Raw genomic sequence first — 13008 nt, forward strand, 5'->3', positions numbered from 1 at the left:
TCTAGTGAAGAGATCTTGTGAGAGGAAAGTAAATTCTGGTTATAAAACTCCACCGAAATTCAGGTTTAAAGGGAATCCATTTGTTTGTTTTTGTTATCTATACGTTGTGTTGGTAAGTGAATGAGGGTCGTTCAGTATGGGTGATGATGGTGTACTGTATTCGATACGGTCACCTGTAGGAACGTGAGTGGTGTGAAGTGGTGACAATGGTGACAGTCCATGGCGAGTGACGTACGGGTTTTTAGTGGTGATAATGGTAACACTGGTAAAAGTTGTTCATGAGGGTGCAAGTGTGTGTGTGTGAGTGAGTGACCGCCAGTGACCTCACCAAGCGGCCAGGGTGGTGCCCATTATCTACCTGTGTTCTGGACATACCGGCCGCGACTCAGAATGACAAGACGAGAGAAGGGTGGAGTGGAAAGAAGAGGAGGAGGAAGAGGAGAAGTAGGAGAAGGTAAGGAAGGAACTGGGGAGGAAAAGGAAAATGAGGAGTAGAAGGGGGTATGGAAGGAGATGAGAAGGGAGAGGAGGAGGTAAGGAAGGAACTAAGAAGGAGGAGGTATGAAAAAATTGGGAAGGAGGAGGAGACCTGTGATGATAACGAGACCTGAATTGGAATAGGGACGAGACCAAATAGGGGGGCAGAACCAAGAGATGGACGAAGACTTAGTACGAATAGCACCTCCTGAGGACAACACACACACACACACACACACACACACACACACACACACACACACACACACACACACACACACACACACACAACACACACACAACACACACACACACACACACACATCACCGTTTGGAAGTGTGAAAGTTTCGTAAGACACATTTTTATATAACACGACGCTTACATTTCTATCGCGACTTCAAGATGATGACAATGATGATGATGGAGCTTTCTATGTGTGTGTGTGTGTGTGTGTGGTAGATAGCGAGGAGGATTAATGATATACAAAGATGACTGGACTAGACTATACCTTGAGGCGGTGGTGATGTAGAGTGAATGTGCTCTGATAGTGTGACTTACCTGCTCTCTTTCTGTCTCTCTCTCTCTCTCCTGTGGTCCTTAACAGCAAGATACATACACACACACACACCTGCCACGTCACGACACACCTGAAAACATCATAGGTGTCAGGTGTGTATTTGATTACCATAGAGAAAAGGTAAGAAAACCAATTTGCATAATTAGTTCAATCCTAATGGGATAATTTAAGGAGTGATTTTTTTACATTATTTAAACGATATTGATGTTTTTTTTTTACAATAGGAAGTAAAAAATGGGAGTAGTTAGTGTTAATATAAAATTCTGAATGAGATTTTAGAATTGGATAAAATAAAACTGAAAAATGAAGGGGGGAAATATATTATGTTCTCAATATAACAAAATCCTAACCAAACCTAACCTAACGTAACCACACACAGAAAAAAAATATATATATCATCCCCAAAATTGTTGTACGTCCAGAAATATTTACTGTTTTGTGAGTGTTATTCTTTAGTCATATTTCTGGCCTTTCATGTTATTTCCTCCTCTTGTTGATCGATGTAACTGATGGTGAACGAGGTGTAGACAGACGCCTCTCAGTCACGTAGAGGAAGGTGAGGGGGGAGCTGGAGAGGTTGGTGCGGGAGGGGGTTGTCAGTGAGGGGTGGTGAGGCTGGTGTGGGGGGTTAGTGAGGGGTGAGAGGCTGGTGTGGAGGTGGGGGGTCAGCGAGAGGTGGTGAGGAGGTGGTGAGGAGGCTGGTGTGGAGAGGGGTCAGCGAGAGGGGTGGAAAGGCTGGTTTTTCGCAACAATGGCGAAGAATAAACGTATCCTCCGTAGACGTATTTATGTTATAAAGAAAATAAATCTATCTTATTAACTTTATGAAGGAAAAAAAAAAGAATCTTTACCTAAATTTCATCTCCTAAGTGAACGTATCCACTCAAGGAGTAGTCTCATCGTACGAACCTTTGTGAAATCGGATACAGGATCTTCCCAAAAAGAGTGAAGACGTTTACACAGTGGCGGCGGTGTTCCTGCAGGAGGCTGGGCTTGTGGACCCAGGAGGAGGGTGAGGCACTTTTCGACGTTTGACTTTTATCATCATTTGGGCGTCCCTATATATGAACAAGGGGTGCGGTGGTGGCTGAGTGGATACAGCGCTCACCTACTGTCCTAAGAGGTGGCTGGTACGATCCCAAGGCACTGCCAGACCATTCAGTTGTTTATTGTTTACCTGACCTTACAATTTGGGGAAGTAAAGCCGGTCGAGTGCAGTGTCGGACAAATTCACTTTTAATTCTGACTACAATACCTGAAGATTTATTAAACAAATTAGGTCTACGAGTATTTACGATAATGTAAGAATAATATACAATGGAGCAAATTACTAATAACAGCATATTTGTATCTTTTGAAAATAAATTGTCAATATATCCTTCTGAAGACTAATTATACGACAAAAGAGCAATGTCATCCCAGGGTAATTTGTTACAAGGATAGAAGCGACAATCCTCAATTATGTAACCGATTACTGGATAAGAACGAGTTTATCCAAGCTTGTAATTACCCTCCACACACACACACACACACACAAGAGGAAGATGTGTACAAGAATCTATTGGGGGTTGATCCGGGTATGCTATTGGTGATTGGCGACAGACCCTCAAAGTCCGTCCGTGCGTTGAGGAGACACGATACATTAACCACCAAGTCTTTCGCTATTTTTGTCGTGGTGAGTATCTTTCCCTATTGTGTCAACAGGATCGTAGTACTCAGTGACTCGGTCGTTTATGAGGAGGCGTTGTTATTTTGTTTTTGTTTTCTCCAGAACATTAACTGGTTTAAATGGTCTTTAGATGGTTGTGTTTACTTTTGGGTTATTAGTGCATGGAAAGAGTCCTTGATCAGCTGTTTGTCTCGATCAGCTGTTTTCTTGCAACATTCACCTGATGTAAACAGTCTTGGATCAGCTATATTCTCTTAACATTCACCTGATGTAAACAGTCTTGGATCAGCTGTTTTCTTTCAACCATCAGATGTAAACAGAGAGTATTAAACTGTTGCGTGACTGCACATATAATCTTGCGCAACACACACACACACACACACACACGGTCTCTGGTTTTCTAAGGCCCGTCAACGATTCCAAAAGTTAAATGGATGTGGTTTTCCAATCTTACGTTCTCTAAAAGGTCCACACTCATCCATAATGCTTTCTGTTCTCTAATAAGTTAAGGTTTCGTTCTCTGAGGTTAAGATTCATCCACACATCCTTCTGTTCTCTAACGCTAATCAGTTTCAGAGTTTTCTTAGTTTCTAATTAATACCTCCCCCCTCCTTTATTTCCTCCTTCTCTTTCCCAAATGTCCGTCTGTCTTTCGAATCACATTTGCACTGGCTCGTCATGGGTTAATGTGAGAGAGAGAGAGAGAGAGAGAGAGAATGTGTGTGTGTGTGTGTGTTATAAAGGTGTGTCATTTACGTAAGAACGGGCAGAGTGATTAATAGCATCAGATACGATCTACACTGTGTCAACCACGCAACCACGCCCGTACCACCATCAAGCGGGGTGTGGCGTATTATAAGTTCCACCCACGCCCGCATTCCCGCTAGTGGCTTCACGCCCACAATGCACGGGGGGTGGGGGATGGCAATGACAGATCTGACGGGCGGTGGGATGACGGTATTCACTACAGTACTGTCACGCCCACCTGAGACAATACAGAGAACAGACAACATTGGGTTACAAGATTAATATACAGTACTACACAGGTTGTTATGGCGGCATTGACAAAAGTGTAAGACGGAAGTTTTAGAAATACAATCTTGAGTTGATGTATTTGTCTTGGTGTTTTATTTAGCCCCCTGGTGCCTAAATGAATAAACACACAGGATTACTTATACCAAACGGCTTCACCATCTGGCTCGACTTTGCATAGTTTACCCTTAAAGTGTTCAAGTTAATATTCTAGGCTGAAGTGTTTAGGTGAATCGTAGAGAGAGGAAAGGGGTCCACGAAGTCTTCCAGGAGAGTCAAACAGTGAGGTGATACTGAGAAAGCTGGAGGTTGCGGGGGCGTCTCTCTAATGGCCTCTTCCTCCTGCAATCCTCCTGAGGGGAACCAAGTGTACTAGAAAATGTGGAGAAAGCGAAGACGAGTGATTTAAGACGTGTTCTTGCTGTAACGCTGATGGTGGTAGTAGTGGTGGGTATAGTGATGGTAGTAGTGGTGGGTATCACACACACACACACACAGCATATACTTACATAACAATACCAAAAATGGTCTCTTTCCCCTTCCTCTTCCTCCTTTCCCTCCTGCACCTCTTCCTCCTCCCACTCTCCCTCCTCCACCTCCCACTTCTTCATTCCTCTCACCTGGACGTGGCGCCATGAAACCTCCCTCCAGTAATAAGTGTGTTGATATGTGCTCCAGGTGGGTACTGTAACCACTTGGTCACACTCCATGGTACTCTGACTCCACTCTCGCCCCTTACACGCCTCGCTGAGTTAAAGAAAACTACTCCTGTTGTCTTAGGTGCTTGCGAAAGAGAAATAAATAGAGGAGAGGAAAGAGGTGTGGTATCCGATGATGTTGTCATGAGTAGATGGAGAGATGGGAGGTAAAGTGTGTGTGTGTGTGTGTGTGTGTGTGTGTGTGTGTGTGTGTGTGTGTGTGTGTGTGTGTGTGTGTGTGTGTGTGTGTGTGTGTGTGTGTGTGTGTGTGTGTGTGTGTGTGTGTGTGTGTGTGTGTGTGAGTGTGTGTAGTGTGTGTGTATGTGTGTGTGTGTGTGTGTGTGTGTGTGTGTGTGTGTGTGTGTGTGTGTGTGTGTGTGTAGTGTGTGTGTGTGTGTAGTGTGTGTGTAGTGTGTGTGTGTGTGTGTGTAAATTGAAGCTAGACAAGGACTTAGATATGTATGACGGGGAAAAGCGAATCAGAATAATTAGAAAAATGAGAATTAGGAAAAAAAGAGAAATAAGGAAAACAGAAAATACACAAACATGTAAAAATAAACCCGAAAACTATACAAAAAAAACAATAAACAGGAAAAAAGAAGAAATAAGATAATCAAAACAAATGGAATAACACACAGCGAGTAAATAGAGTAAAGTTAGAGAATTGAAGAAGAAATAACAAGAAATTGATGAACTGCAGGAGAGAGGATGGAAGGAGACCACGAGTTATACCTTCAGGCTTCCTTCTTCAGGTACTCTCGAGGACGTGCTTGAGGGAGTGAGGGAGGATGATGGACAACCTATCACATCAGTCACTCGGGGATAAACGGATGCAATTGAGGGCTTAAAGGAATCACTATGATAAAAATAAGGAGAAAAAAAATTAAAGACTGAAGATGGAAGAAGGTGAAAACTAGTGATAATGGATAAAAACAAAGAGAGAGAGAGAGAGAGAGAGAGAGAGAGAGAGAGAGAGTGTGTGTTGAGATATGTGTTAAGCTCTATTGCATCTTAGCTTCTTACAGTATGCTCACATTGTTTCCATTATGGGTTTGTGTTTAATCTATACTGTTTATCTGGCTCGTGGAACACAGCCAGTGAGCAAGTCAGCGAGCCAGTCAGCCAGGTATGCGATGAGCTGAAGGTGTCACAGACGGCTGCCCAAGAACACAGACCCAGACGAAGAAACAGAAAGTGTGTGTCTGTGTGTGTGTGTGTGTGTGTGTGTGTGTGTGTGTGTGTGTGTGTGTGTGTGTGTGTGTGTGTGTGTGTGTGTGTGTGTGTGTGTGTGTGTGTAAAAGTATGACAAGATCCCTATGAGGACAACCAAAGCTCTTGACGTATAAATCTCAATCTGGTTTAACTTCACTTAATTTTCGAGGCTTGAAAATAAGGTATCACGTGTTGGCTTAGGATGAGATAATTATAGGACTATGGAGTAAGGGGGGGTGAGGGAGGGAGTGAGGAAGGAAGGAGCGACAGAGAGAGAGAGAGAGAGAGAGAGAGAGAGAGAGAGAGAGAGAGAGAGAGAGAGAGAGAGAGGAGAGAGAGAGAGAGAGAGAGAGAGAGAGAGAGAGAGAGAGAGAGAGAGAGAGAGAGAGAGTGAAACAACACACACACCTCATGTACGTTAATTACAGGGTGCTATTTGGACTAGTAAATTTACCCAAGATTTATAAGTTCACGAGAAAAAAAAACTTTAAACGAAAATGATATAAGGTTCACTTGTTATATGGGTATTATATAGAAAGAGCTTATAAGTCTCAGGTTTATATCAGGTGTTCAAAATTACCTCCGAGTTAATTAATACAGGTATAGGTATATTGATTGATTGAATGGAGGCAGCTGTACACCTTGAGTTTGCCCCCCCCCCTCCACACTTCACCTCCGCGCATATATCCACTTCCACACCTTTCTTTCCTCACTCTTCCACACTACAGAACACACACATACCCTCCTCCTCCATACTCTCATCCACACCCTTCCTCTTTCCCTTCATCCACACCCTCCCTCCATCTACACCCTTCCTCCTTCCCTCCACCACAACCACCTATATACCTTCCACACTCTGCTCCACACCCTCCCTCCACACTGTCAGTATCCTCATTACCCTGGACTTTAACATTCCACTCACCACATTCCACTCTCACGGGCGGCTGTCAGTGTCCTAAGGTGTCACCCTCTAGTCTTTCACCACCGACTGTCTCAAACATTTTAATTATCACCTCAGGTATAATATTCGGTGGCGACTTTCAGCGATAAGATTAAAGTTTCATTGTTTGGCGAATTTCAGCGATAATCAAGGTTTATAATTTACCCAAAGATATTAATTTGGTGAAGTTTGGCGATAATTTATGTAATTTGGTGTATTGGATAAAGATTATTATTGATTATCGAATTTTAGCGATAGTTCTCTTTGATATGTATGTGTGTGTGTGTGTATGTGTGTGTGTGTGTGTGTGTGTGTGTGTGTGTGTGTGTGTGTTCAGCTGTACGACCACGAGATAGGTTTACACACGTGTCTCTGCTGTGTGTGAGTTAAATATCTCAGTAATTTTTTCATGATGTGTATAAATGGGTGTAAATAATTATATCTATAGATCTACCAATACACCTTGAGTACGATGACTGAACCACTTGAGTACGATGACTTAATCCCATGAGTACGATGACTTGACCCCTTGAGTACAATATCATCGCATTCTGGGGGCATTGGTCATCGTATCTTACTTAATGGAATAATTAATCGTACTCAAGGAGGTTAAAATATCGTAATCAGCTCCTCTAATCGTACTCAAAGAGGTTTAAAGCCTATAGAGAGAGAGATCTACCACATAATTCTTGGCCATATCTATCTGTGAGGTATATTTCCCGCCACCTTGAGGTATGACACAGCACCTAACGGACCATTTTAGCTGTGGCAGGAAGATGACGAGTGGAATCAAAACTGGGGCGTATTATTTTACCGACCGGAACTGCATCCATATTTCCATTCATATTAAAACCGTGGACTTGGTGTGGTGTGGTGTGGTGTGGTGTGGTGTGGTGTGGTGTGGTTTGGTGTGGTGTAGTGTAGTGTAGTGTAGTGTATTGTGGTGTAGTGTGGTGTGGTGTGGTGTAGTGTGGTTTTGTGTGGTGTGGTGTGGTTTGGTTAGTTGAAATCAGATTATATTTAGTATGAGTTAGGTTAAGTTAGCTTAGGTTCAATAAGTCTATTTTAGGTGAAGTTGGATTAAATTGAGCTTAAATTGGATTAGATTAAGTTAGTTAAGGTAAGGTAAAGTTAAATTAGGTCAAACTAGGTAAAGTCAACTGAAACTTGGTCATCTTCCAGGTCTGAAAAATTGTGAATCCTTCCTGTCAAAATTGCACTGAAATTCCGCCTCTAATTGGACACCTTCACGTATAATGCAACTAATTAATGCCTTCATTTCCGCAATCCAGGTACACCAGTCTTCATGAGGGCGAGGAACGGAGAAGACCACCTCACTGTGACGGTGGTGGTGATGGTGGTGGTGAACGGTGGTAGTGACGGTGGTAGTTGTAGTGATGGAGGTGGTGGTTGGTGATAGTGGTAGAGGCGAGAAGGTGTTTTAGTCACCATAAGAAGCGATGATAGCCAACGTCTCGTCTCACTGCTTACCAACTCGTGTGTATACTTGGCGAAAAATACCAAGAAGTTATTCGTGGTGATTAATCTGGCAACTCTTGTGTTATAATGACGCCATCTTGAGGAATCGTAGTTTCTCTTCTTGTGTTATAATCTTGAGTTAAGAAGCTTCACCGTAATGGAGTCTGTCAAAAGGAGTAGGATGATAATGCTGGCGTTTTTTTCCTGTTTCTGTTTGTATACGTTAGAAGTAATTGTGTGTTAATTGTTTTTTTTTAGAATATTTGGTTTTGAGTTGTGCAGTGACACCAATCGTAGTACAGAACGTCATGGCGAAACACTTGAACGAACCATCCTAGCGAATCACCTCAGTGACCCACCGTCTTTATGATCCAGCTCAGCGAACTACTTCAGCTAGTCACATCCTTGCTTCCATTCATTGTGGTATCTTAGTTATGTGCTTTAGCGAACCACACTTCAGCAAATCACCTTTCTGAACCACATCAACAAGCCTTTTCTCCGAACAAAAACACCAACAAACCATTTCAACGAACCACTACAGTGAACCAGCCGGCCCAGCGAACCCAGTGGGAAGGTGTGGTCAAGCAACTGAGGCTCTTGACCCCGCACACACACACCGACACGGTCCAACTCTCCTCCACCCTCACCTCATCATTATCACTCGGAATATAATATTAATAAGTAAAAAAAAAAAAATTATTTCAGTGTCGTGATCTAAGAACCCGTGAGAAATCGTACCTCCGTCACGTCTCCTTCAGCAGCCGCCTCGTGATTACCGTACGCAGGTAATCACGAGTATACGCCCCGAGACATGAAGATGTACAGTCACGAACATAAGTTTCTTTATTCTTCTGCTCCTAACCTAACCTAACCAAACCTAACTTAACCAAACCAAACCAAAGGGAATGATACAATACCAACCATGGATATAATAGCTAATAGCAGTTTGGAGACTTATTCTAATAGTACATACGTACATACATCCTCAACTTGCATGTGTAATATAACAATGTGTGTGTGTGTGTGTGTGTGTAATAATAATAATAATAATAATAATAATAATTAACGGTTTATTGAGAAAGTTCTGCAGCCCGAAGGCTGAAAATATACATTAGACAAGAAATGACTTATTACATACAAAGACATGTAGGTATTGTTTAATTAAAAGCTTATTGATTGAAAGGAGAAGGAACATGAACTGAACATACAAAATTATTATAGTTTGCAGCTGATGGGTGTGTGTGTGTGTGTGTGTGTGGTCTTTATGCTGATACATGATACCTTTATTATCTATCTATTTCTTGTGTACAGGTATATTGAGCTGAGTTGTAAGGCTGTTGTATTCGTTCTCTTCCCTTCTGTCTGTCTGTCTGTCTATCTCTCTTTCTGTCTGTCTGCCTGTCTGTCTGTCTGTTTCTCCCTTGTATGGCGTTAGGTGGGTGATATGGTCTACTGTGTAAACTTTAAGGAATCAGGTGAGAGTCCAAATGACTTTCTAGGGAGGAATGGATGGACGTGTCTACTGTGAATGCCCCGAGAGCTTGGCATACCGCAGGGGCCAGGTCGATAGTGTGGTCCACTTTTATTTTTGTTCGTCGGGATGGAAAGTGAGGAATGTTAGACAGGGTGTGGTAGTAGTAATGGTAGTAGTTAGTCCAAGAGAAGAGACAGCTGGTAGTGATGCGCCTCTCCCTTGTGTGTGTGTGTAGTTGAGGGGGATGGGTGGGTTGGGGGTGAGGGTGGGTTGGGGTGGTGGGTTGGGGGTGTGAGGGTGTGGGCTGAGGATTGGAGGGGGGGTGAGCACACATGTGATTCTAACGCTGGTAGTATTTACATTCCCATTTGCATCACTGTTTGAATTCAGAAAAACGAACGTCGCGTTATCGTAGGATGTGGCCGAATGATAGAAGAATGTCTCTCTCTGCTTTAATGGAGGAATAATTATCATCCGATTGTAAATGAGTCAAATATTTTCACTTAGTTTCGTTTACCTGAGTATTAATTAATTTATACCCATTATAATTATCATTCTTGGGATACTGTGTGTTGTTCCTATGGTGATTATTAATTTTATTATCATTATGTAACTAAAATTTCAATCTTATGGTTTTAATTGATATTTTCGAAGGAATTTAAATATAGAATTCAGTAGGATTTTCTTAAAGATTTGTTGAAGGGATTTACTTTGTCAATCTTTGCATTAATTTATCGTGATGTGGATAGGTTAGGTTTTTTATCTGTCCATTCACCTCCTGACCCCATGGATGAGGCGGATAGGTAAGGTACTCTGTCCTATCTCCCCCCCCCCTACTCCTGGACGTATGAGGGTGGGCCAGTGAGGTAAATGAGTGGTTGGGTGGTTGGCCAGTCATTGGTGGTTTAACTGGCGTAATTAACTGTGTGATGGGCGGGAGAGGAGCCACGTGCCGGCCCTCATAACGCGGGAACCTGTGTTAAGGCTTCACAATGAGGCGATTAAAACTAACCACTTCCCTCAACCCCTCAATCTACGCCTTATTCCTGGGTTTTTTCTTTACATGCAAGCGTTTAGTGAAAGTGCTCTCTGTCTGTCTGTCTGTCTGTCTGTCTCTCTTTTATGTGTGTGTTTGTGTGTGTGTCTTCGTCATATAATAGGGTAGTTGCTAGGTTAGGTTAGGTTAGGTTAGGTTAGGTTAGATTAGGTTAGGTTAGGTTAGATTAGGTTAGGTTAGGTTAGGTTAGGTTAGATTAGGTTAGGTTAGGTTAGGTTAGGTTAGGTTAGGTTAGGTTAGATTAGGTTAGGTTAGGTTAGGTTAGGTTAGGTTACAGCCCTCATAAGTGTACACGTTTATAACTTATCTTTATATTACGTCAGAGTCGCTCCAGGTAAGTCTCCTCCCCGGTGAGTGATGTCATGGTCTACCTGTGTTGGCCTGTTTAGGTGTTTATGTTAAAACTTCATTTGTTTCGAACCTGATGATTAAACACCCTAACCTAATCTAACCTAACCTAACCTAACCTAACCTAACCTAATCTAACCTAACCTAATCTAACCTAACCTAACCTAACCTAATCTAACCTAACCCTCCAATCAGTTTTGCGGTGCGTAATCATCAGGTAAATTAAAAGAGGGTTCTAAATGAGATCCTCTTTACTTTTAACCACAAATACTGTATGTCCCATTTTGCTGTAGCATCTGTCGTCGGTACACGTGTCAATACAGCCATGAGTCATAACACACAACCTCTGGCCTGTGTGTGTGTGTGTGTGTTGTACATTATTAACAGCTTAGGGGGGTGATTAGTGATGTGTGTTTGTACCCTTATAGTCATGTCTGTCTGTCTGTCTGTCTGAGGAGGGAGGGAGAGAGGGTGATGCTGCGGCCAGGACTCAGTCGTTTACACTCCTAAAAACATGGTACATGGCTGACGTGTGTGTGTTGATGACTCTCCCCCTCACCGATCTCCCTCACCCCCTCCTTGCCCCTCCTCACCCCTCTCCGTCAACCCCTCCCCTCCCCCCTCCACACCAGCCCACCACATAGCCAAGCTGGACATCGATTCTGAAAATACTCGAAACGATAATTTCCTTCCGTGAACTTGGAATTTAAAAACACGTACAGTATAGTTGTTGATTTGACAAATGACAATAAGTTACTGACAAAAAAAATGGCGCTGAAATGATATCAAGACTCTGGCGTGAACTACTGTATCGCCTTAGTGGTCATAAATAAACTTAAGAATCATCTCCGTTTGAACATCTTTAAACTGGAACCTGATTGAACGTTAAAACAGGTTATGTGCGTGTCAGTTGTTGTTTGTAAACAATGACGCAGAGCTGTACTGTTGAGTGTAAACTTGTCCATGTGTATGTATCGTTATAAAGCCATCTGTTAACAACGGGGAGAAGAAAGATCTGTTAACAACGGGGAGAAGAAAGATCTGTTAACAACGGAGAGAAGAACTATTAAACAAATTCATATCACACCTCGTAAAAAAAAACACTCAAAACCAAGGCTCCAGCCACCCAGGTTATATTTAGAGAAAAGAACGGTGGTAGGAAATAGTTGTACATGTGTCGCAGCAATCATGTGACGGAGCTGATGAGTGTTGGTGGCTGACAGCATGACGCCCACCTCACTTGGGAGTCAAGCATGAAGCGAGTTTGGGAAAGTCTAGTGTGTGTATGTGTGTCTGTATGTGTGTATGTGTGTGTGTGTGTGTGTGTGTGTGTGTGTGTATGTGTGTGTATGTGTGTGTGTGTGTGTTGTGTGTTAACCGTATATAAATTGAGAGGAGTTGATTATTTAACACTACCAATTTACGTCATTCTTACGTTTATTTTCTCTAGTTGATAATAAACAAATTCGTATTTTTTTGTATTTTATTCCCCGTGTAAGTATTGTACTGTGTTGTCGGGTCATGGCTCCGTCCACTAATTTTATTTATTTTTCTTCCTACCAGACTTGACACTCAGCCGTGGTCATCAGCCGTACCAAGGTGAGTGAGTAGTGTGTGTGTGTGTGTGTGTGTGTGTGTGTGTGTGTGTGTGTGTGTGTGTGTGTGTGTGTGTGTGTGTGTGTGTGTCTCCTCGCTCATGTGAAAGCTACTTTTTTTTGTCGTTTCTTCGTGATTATCTTTCCTATTCTACATGAGTCAGTGAGCTCTATGAATGCCTCCCCTGACTGACCGTCTAACCCGATGAGAGAATATGTCTCCCGCGCCCTCAGCCCGCTTATACCTTGGACTCTTCATTGCACCCCCCGGCCTACACGCGTCAAACTCTCCTCTCTAATGCAGATCACAACAAGTTCTTGATCATTCATTCAGTATGCCTCTATAACACACACACACACACACACACACACACACACACACACACACACACACACACACACACACACTGTACCACCATAACCTGACTTAGTGCCTCCTTCTGCGCCTC

General features: G+C 42.7%; 1 protein-coding gene across 9 annotated transcripts in view; it reads left to right on the forward strand.

The window, feature by feature from the left end:
* The window catches only part of LOC121865409 (serine/arginine repetitive matrix protein 1-like), a 137307-nt gene that overhangs the window by 21527 nt on the left and 102772 nt on the right, over window positions 1-13008 (forward strand). For all 9 annotated transcript variants that reach the window (XM_042364782.1, XM_042364779.1, XM_042364783.1 and 6 more), the window contains exon 2: window positions 12528-12563. The gene's annotated coding sequence lies outside the window, so the exon portion shown is untranslated. The remainder of the gene's footprint in view (window positions 1-12527; window positions 12564-13008) is intronic.

Source organism: Homarus americanus, unplaced genomic scaffold, assembly GCF_018991925.1.
Source record: "Homarus americanus isolate GMGI-L3 unplaced genomic scaffold, GMGI_Hamer_2.0 scaffold25483, whole genome shotgun sequence".
Lineage (NCBI taxonomy): Eukaryota > Metazoa > Arthropoda > Malacostraca > Decapoda > Nephropidae > Homarus > Homarus americanus.